This window comes from Monodon monoceros, unplaced genomic scaffold, assembly GCF_005190385.1.
Source record: "Monodon monoceros isolate NGI ecotype Baffin Bay Population unplaced genomic scaffold, NGI_Narwhal_1 Super_Scaffold_18, whole genome shotgun sequence".
NCBI lineage: Eukaryota > Metazoa > Chordata > Mammalia > Artiodactyla > Monodontidae > Monodon > Monodon monoceros.
Genome location: NW_021703774.1, coordinates 106,904,195 through 106,912,053, shown reverse-complemented (window position 1 = coordinate 106,912,053; position 7,859 = coordinate 106,904,195). Strand labels below are relative to the sequence as shown.

Genomic DNA, 7,859 nt, shown 5'->3' with positions numbered 1-7,859 from the left:
AGTGGGAGGGAGGGAGACGCAAGAGGGAGGACATATGGGAACATATGTATATATATAAAACTGATTCACTTTGTTATAGAGCAGAAACTAACACACCATTGTAAAGCAATTGTACCCCAATAAAGATGTTAAAAATAAATAAAAATAAATAAACATCCAAGGATGTGGAGAAAAGGGTAAAAAATATATATATATATATATATTCACTAATATACCACTGAACAGTTTTCAAAGTGAGTTCATGTCTCTTTTCCCATTTGATCCCATGGTGAGATGGGCAGTGTAGCTTTCTCCATCTTACAGAGAAGAAAATTAAAACTGGGAGACACTGATTCACTTTGACCAGCTCTCATCCTTCTAGCCCAGGGCTCTTTCCACCACCCTGACCACTGGAGCCTTTTTTCGTTAGTTAATCCTCTAACCCCAAGAGAAATAAAAATGCAGATTTGTTCTCCATAATGACATTAATGCCTTTTGCAAATATTTAGTGATTCTAGACGTAATATAATGTGGTTGTGGTAAATGTCAATAAAAATTTGTAAATGTATCTCTACTTAGAATTGTTGACAAGAGTTTATGGGAAAAATCCATAATCAAATGAAAAGGACTGAATAAAACTCTAAATACACGATAGAAAATAGCGATGATTAGTCAGTTTGCCTGCTTCAGAGAAAGCTCAGAAGAGCAAGCAACCCAGTTTACTTCTAACATATGGAACGATATAACGTAAGAAACAGTTTCTCCTAAAGCATTTTACTTTCTCCATCAACAAAATAGAGACTACCAGTTGAACTAGGCCACAGACATCAATTATCTGACTATAGAAATTAGGCTGGAAATTAACTGAGAAAGGCTAGTAATGACCTAGTAGCAATCCATGGAAACCTTTAAAAATGTATATGCTGTTTCTGTCTTTGCTTTCTTTCATTCCCATCTTCTTCTCTCTTCCTCTGCCTTCTCTTTTCTTCCCTCCCCAGAACTGAGGGGTCAGCATGTGGCTGAGAACGCAGTATGATGGAGAGAGTTTGGGGAGTTGCACAGAAGCATGGGCTGTGGCTGGGGAGCCACACAGAGTAGTGAGCTGGAGGGACTGGAGGCTGATAATAAAGTTGCTTAGACACACGGGTTAGCAGGCCTGGCACCAAAGATGAGCAGCAGTGGGAAGAGAGATGGACAGAGAGGAGGCAGGATGGCCTTTGTGGCTGAGAGGCGGGCTACTCTGAGCAAATAAGTAAAAATATTGAAGGTAATGAGAGTCAAGTTTCTAACTGCCAGAGAAGATATGTAAAAAGATATAAAGGGATAAGACTAGAAAGGTCCTTGGGTGTTGGACTGGAATTGGAGGTATTAGTATGAACTCATGATTTTACAATATATGGCCTAATGTAGAAAATATATAAATGTGTATGTGTAAATACATATATACATATATTTCCTAGCTCTGTCCTTTGAGAGATCTAAGACACCCCAGTAAAAATGGACACAATCAACCTTCTGTATCTTGGTTTCTAAATACCATTCTCTACCGAAAAGGATGACTAACCAGGAGAGGGAAAGTACAAGATGAGCCTGGGATGCCTTGTGGTGACAGAAAATTTTTAAATGTTCAATGGATGATAAGGATGTCAAAAGGACAAAGGAGCCAGTTCAAAGAGACTCTCACCGGCCAAACTGAGAACAATTTGAGCATCAAAATAAGTAATTATAGTAAGAGATCTCAACATATTGTATACAAAAGGAATCCATGAATACTTCCTAATATAAATGAATAAATGCATGAAGGAGAAAGAAAGTTCTTCCTAATAGCAGAATGCCAACTAACAAATGTGGAAGGAGTGATGGAAATAAAGAATCACCATTTGGCAACCTTCAGAGAGGTGGCTGATTCAGGCAGAGGTCATCAGTGAATGATAAGGCTGTAGGTGGATGTTTAATGAGAAACAGGCTATTAGCATAACCTCAGAACACCTCCCCACAAATACCAGTAAGTTTCAAAGGGAAAAATGGTGAATTTAAGGTGGGGAGATCTGGCAAACACCAACATAACCAGGTGATTAAGGCCAATATTCCAGTGGTGGACAAGCTGACATTGTGTACCTTCTAATGTGATGTGCTGAGAAGAGCAGAGTACCCTGCCAAGAACATATGACCTAAGTCTGGTTCTGAAGAAACACCTGCTAGACCCAGGTTGAGAGTCATCTACAAAATGTTAAGACCTGTACAACTGCAAGGACTTTAGGAACAGGGAAAAGTCTGAGGAACTATTTTACAAAAGACATGACAAATAAATTTAACATGGATCCTAGATCAGACAGGAAAAATAGACACTTGGGGAAGTACTGATGATATATGGATGGGCTCTGTGGACGGTAGTGTTGTACCCACGTCAACTTCCTGGTTTGGTGGTGCAAGAATTAATTTTATGGGCCAACTTGACTGGGTTAAGGGATGCCCAGGTAGCTGGTAAATCATTATCTGGGTGTGTCCATGAGGGTGTTTCCAAAAGAGATTAGCATTTGGATCTGTAGATTGAGTAAAGAAGATGAGCCTCACCAATGTGGCTGGGTTTCATCCAATCCCCTGAGAGACGGAATAGAGCAAAAAGGCAGAAGAACAGCAAATTTGCCTGGTTGCTTGAGCTGGGATGTACATCTCCTCCTGCCCTCAGACATCAGAGCTCCTGTTCCCAGGCCTTCAGACTCAGACTGGACTACACTACCAGCTTTCCTGGTTCTTCGGCTTGCAGATGGCAAGACCGCAGGACTTCTCAGCCTCCATGATCCCATGAGCCAATTCTTATAATAAACCTCCACTTATAAACAGCTATATATGTCCTATTGGTTCCATCCCTTTGGAGAACGCTAATCCTAAGGCCATTTTTATAGAAAAAAATTATATGTATTTTCTCTTTGCCAGACCCATGTGACAGTTTAGTTCAGGGAAAGGGCTCCCATTTAAAGGACTGGCCTATTAAAATCAACCAGGGCAGGAGGCAAATGATTCAGTGATGTTCTATACCTGATGCCTTGCTTTGAGCTTCAATAACTAGTTACTCTCAAGGGCTCTGAGCCTTAACGTTAAATTTCTAGCTCTCCTTGGGAAGTGAATGCCTCTGACTGACTCCACTGACCACCTCTGATTTACGTGGTCTGAGTCCATCTGGAGACAGCTCCAGAGTTTCTGAAGAGGAGGGGTTTGGGGGCAGACTGACTGAAAGGGGGCTTGCCTTAAAGCTGCATTTGCAAAGCAAGCACGCTGCTTTTATTTAGACTGCATGTTTGTTTGCAGAGCCTTTGGGCAAACTAGTGGCACTTATGGGGGAGGCTAAAGTGCCGTCCGACCCACCCCCGGCACCTGCCAAGCCACCCTTGATGATACCACTGAATCTGCACACGGCTGCATCAAAACCAGGGCTAGGGCTTCCCTGGTGGCACAGTGGTTGAGAGTCTGCCTGCCGATGCAGGGGACACGGGTTCGTGCCCCGGTCCAGGAAGATCCCACATGCCGCAGAGCGGCTGGTCCCGTGAGCCATGGTCGCTGAGCCTGTGCTCCGCAAAGGGAGAAGCCACAACAGTGAGAGGCCTGCGTAAAATACAAAACAAAACAAAACCAGGGCTAGTAGGTCCTGCAGCTTAATGTCCCAGGGAACAATAAAGACATAGGACTAGCTAATGAGTAATTACGGGGCTGACTAACATTGTTTGGAAGGGGTGAGGCAGGCTATACTGGGCAGGCTGTTTTCCAGAGCGACACCCAGTCTGGCCTGGACTAAGGTATATGAATGATTCACATCTGAGGAGGGGAAGCAAGGTCCATGGGAGCAGGGAGGGGCACAGGCAATGGAGTTCAAGGAAGTAGGCAGACAGGACAAGAGGCTAGGGGTCAGGGGCCGCAGAGGCCAGGCCAGGAGATGAAGAGGAATAAGGATGATTGACATCAGTCTGGGGAGGAAAGAGGGGGCGGGGACAATCCAGGAAGTCAGATCTTCCTCTCACTGGGCACTACTCTCCTGGCTCACGAGGCAGGTCAGGCAGAGAGCAAGACACACCTCTCAGATTGAATTAAATAATTAGCTTAGTTGTTTGTGTGGGGGGGTGGGGGGATGCCTTGAGTCAGTTTAGTGCTTTGCAGAGTGAACCTCAGAGACTTAAGTTAGCAAGAAGGCACAGGCCAGTGAGGATGGCACAGGGCACCCCAATTCAACGTCTGATGATCTCCAGTACCACTCTCCTCCATCTCACTGGCTGATTAGTTAACCCTATGTTTCTGTCCACTAAGAACTGAGATGAGCAGACAGTACAGGTAGTTCTAAGAGGGAATTAAAACTTCTTTGGACCTTTTGCCCTGTGCCTTCGATCACACAATGTTAGGTAATCTCAGCCCTGAAATTTCTCTTCCTTTCATATTTCCCACAGAGCAGTTTCTCAACCTTTGGCAGGATTTCCTCCTTGAAATCAGAAGGATTTGCCATCAGAAGGCAGGAAAGAGGGGTGTGGAGAGACGGCAGCAATGACCACTTAGCACGTCCAACACCCACATGGAGATCCTCCCACCCCCTACAGCCTGCCTGGGGTGTCCCACATCTGGAGGCCCTGTCTCTTTATCCAACATTTATGTGGCCCTCACCAGGTACAAAGCTTTTTCACATGCCTGACTTAATGGGACCCAACACAACCCATGCAGGTAGCTAGAAAAGGAATTATTATCCCCATCGTGTGAATGAGAAAACTGATTCAGAGATGATAAGTGATTTATTCAAGGTCACAGGAGTGGGGCTGGGATTAGAACCCAGACCCCTGTACTCCAAATTGCCTCTCTAACCCAGCACTGTGAAAGCACAAACTCTCAGGGCTTCTGCAGACAGCTCTAAACCCCTCACCTCCATCTCTCCCATCCATGGTAGAACTAAGTTCCAGGGGTCTCCTCCACATAAACACAGAATCCAGGATGAGGGACAAAGGATCAGCAAGGCCAGACAGGAGGCAGCTCAGTACCTGCAGGAGAAATGATGGAGGGAAGAGCAAAAGGACCATGGCAAGGGAGGAGGAAAGCAAGTAAGGAACGCGAGCAGAACATCTCTAAATCACCCAGGACTTGGGAATCTACCTTTGCACTCTCACCAGTGCAATGTACATTTGCACCATGTTTATAGAAATGTCAATACTTTACCTAGGAGGAAAAGAGGGCAACCAACATATAAGGAATGCTTCCTGTATATCAGAGACCCTGCTAAGTGTTTTCTCTTTTCATCTTGGGAGGTGGATATAATCTTCATTTTTACAGACAAGGAAATTAAGGCTTAGAGGTGAAGCAAAGTATACAAGGTTACGAAGCCTGGCCTGGAACAAAGCCCGGTCTCTCTGCAAAGCCCTGCTCTTCTCTTTACACCACATTAATAATACCTTAGGCCTGGGCTCTGCCACTTAGAACCTTGCAATCAGACTTAACCACTATGCTGGTTATAATCACAGGCTACAGAGCATTTTGAACTAATGTACAGTCCAAGGAGAATGGTTAATGGGTAATTCGAGTTATAGTAATTCCCATTCAAGTTACAGTGATTCCCCCTGCCGCGGCCCAAAGAAATAAGACGCTGGGCTTAAGTTATGGTGGATTTCTGCTCCAAGATGAAAAACTTGGGGGAGAGGCAGCCAGCCTTGGGCATGTGTGCACCACTTTGAGAATGTGTACCTTGATTGCTGCCTGGCTACAATGCTGTGTGTGCAGTGGTTCCTCTGTGCCTGTGTATTTTGGAAAACTGAGAGAGAATCAGCATGTAGATTTTCAAGTAGGCTCTGATGGACATACATGAAAATAATCCCATATTGGAATGTTTTCATTTCAGTCTTCATTCAGAGAAAACATATGCAGATCTGTTCTATCAAACATCTTGTAAAACAGCCAGATACCTAAAATAGATCTGATCTAACAATATAAAGAGGCTGGTAACTACTATTTATGCATTTGTCAGATTTAGAAAAGAAATGTGTTATTTCTCGTTTAATCGAAGCTACAAAGTTTTGAACTCTAAAGACAAAAGAAAACCTGAAAATGTGCCAAAATAATCTATTGTCCTAGTTACCTGGTAGTAACGATCAATATAAGTTACATCCAGATGATTGGATGTCCAGTCCCTACATGATACAGTCATACAGTCTCATGGCACAAGAAACAAGTCCAGAAGCTTATCTCAAGTACATAAACCCCACTGGTAGGGTTTGCTTGCTGGTCTTTTTAGAATGGCTCAGTTTGTTTAGACTAGCATGGTGTTAATAGAGCCAAGGTTGTGTGTTTTTAACTGTATCACTTCTGTTCAAAAAAGAGGAAAACTCTATTCCCAGGACTCAGACCACACAAAGCTGGATGCAATTCCTCACTGTAAGCTGGGCTAGCAACCGCTGAGAGGTAGTTCACTGGAAAACCCAACAACTCTCCTTAGCAACACAAAAGTTCATGCATTAATGACATGCTGTGCAGTGCATGAAATAATAAGCGACTTGTAAAGAGATCACCCGTTTGGCATTTACTTTATTCTCCGACTTACAAAAAGCAAGTAGGAACCTTGAGAAGCTAAGAGGCCCTTGACTTCTAAAGTAACGTTCCAAGGCCAGGTAATACTCAGGGCAGCAAAGAAGTGAGGAGGGAGAAGTGTACAACAATGACAGTAACGAAGCACCAGGAACACACTTCGTGGAAAATACTCAGTTTAAAAATGCTTTTGAGGGCAGTTTAAATGATGACCTTAATAAGACTAAATTGTTTCCAATACTCACAGTCACTCCTCAAAGTACTTGCTTGAGAAATTTCTAAGCCATTTTAGGTAGTCGCAACTTGTTGAAGGAAAGCAATAAAGTAACGCTGCTACAGAACAAAGCACTTTTGTCTGCCGGTGGTGAGAGGGGGACCGCGGGGACCGTCACTTACTCTCAAAGCACAACCCCCAACAGTGTCACTAGTTAGTTCGTAATAACCATTTCCCGAATCTTTGGATGCCTTGCTTGGTTCGAGCTGTTGCCTAACACACCACGGGCTAGGGAGTAACTGAAGGCTGGAAAATGTTATATCCCTAGGCTCCACGAGAGAACCTCAGTTCACCATCGACGGCTGTAAAACCGAGTTTGGAAAAGAAGCACCTGTGCAAAAGCAGAGCGGAGCCTGCGCCCCGCTCTGCGCTCCTCTGCGCCCAGCCCACCAGCCCACAGCTGGGGCGGGCGCTACGCGGATTCTGCATCCCGACTGCTTCTCCCCTCTAAAATAAAAAAAAAATTTTAAAGAAGGCGGAAAGGGCAAGATGCGCCACACACCGCCCAAAGAAGGCTGTCCCAGGTACTCGGAATGGGTCTGGGGCCCGGGCTGGACGCCAGGCAACCCCGAAAAGCCTCCCCACGCGCCCCGGCCGGCCGCCGCTCCGGGAACCCACTCACCGCTCACGCTCGCCCGCGCCGCGGAGCCCGGGAGCGGAGACCCCTGCTGCTGCCGCATGCCCTCGGGGCCGAGCGCGACAGGGAGACCGGGGGCCGGGCGCGAGCAGCCGAGGGCGACGCGGCGAGCGGGCAGGCGGCGGCGCGCCTCCTCTCCAGCGGACGCTGAGACCCGCCCGGAACCCGAGGAAAGTTTGGCAGAGCGAGGGGTGGCGCCAAGGGGGCGGAGGGGCCGAGTCCCGCCCTGCCCCTCCCCGCCCTGCCCGACCTTTCCCACGGGAGAGCGCCCCCCACTGGCGAGGCACGGATCGGCGCTCGGGGGCTCTTCTGCTGATGCCCTTCTGCCCGGGACTGGTCCCCAGGAGTGTGGCCGGCCTCCAGGGGGAGATGGCGCCCACTCAAGGACCGCTAGCACCCACAGGCCCTACAGGGCCGTAC

The 7,859-nt window shown here is 46.4% G+C and overlaps 1 protein-coding gene across 1 annotated transcript in view; it reads right to left on the bottom strand.

The window, feature by feature from the left end:
* Nucleotides 1-7,617, bottom strand: part of LPAR3 (lysophosphatidic acid receptor 3) — a 77,000-nt gene extending 69,383 nt beyond the window's left edge. Inside the window, exon 1 of the mRNA XM_029227245.1 lies at nt 7,425-7,617. The gene's annotated coding sequence lies outside the window, so the exon portion shown is untranslated. The remainder of the gene's footprint in view (nt 1-7,424) is intronic.
* Between the last annotated feature and the right edge of the window lie 242 nt (nt 7,618-7,859).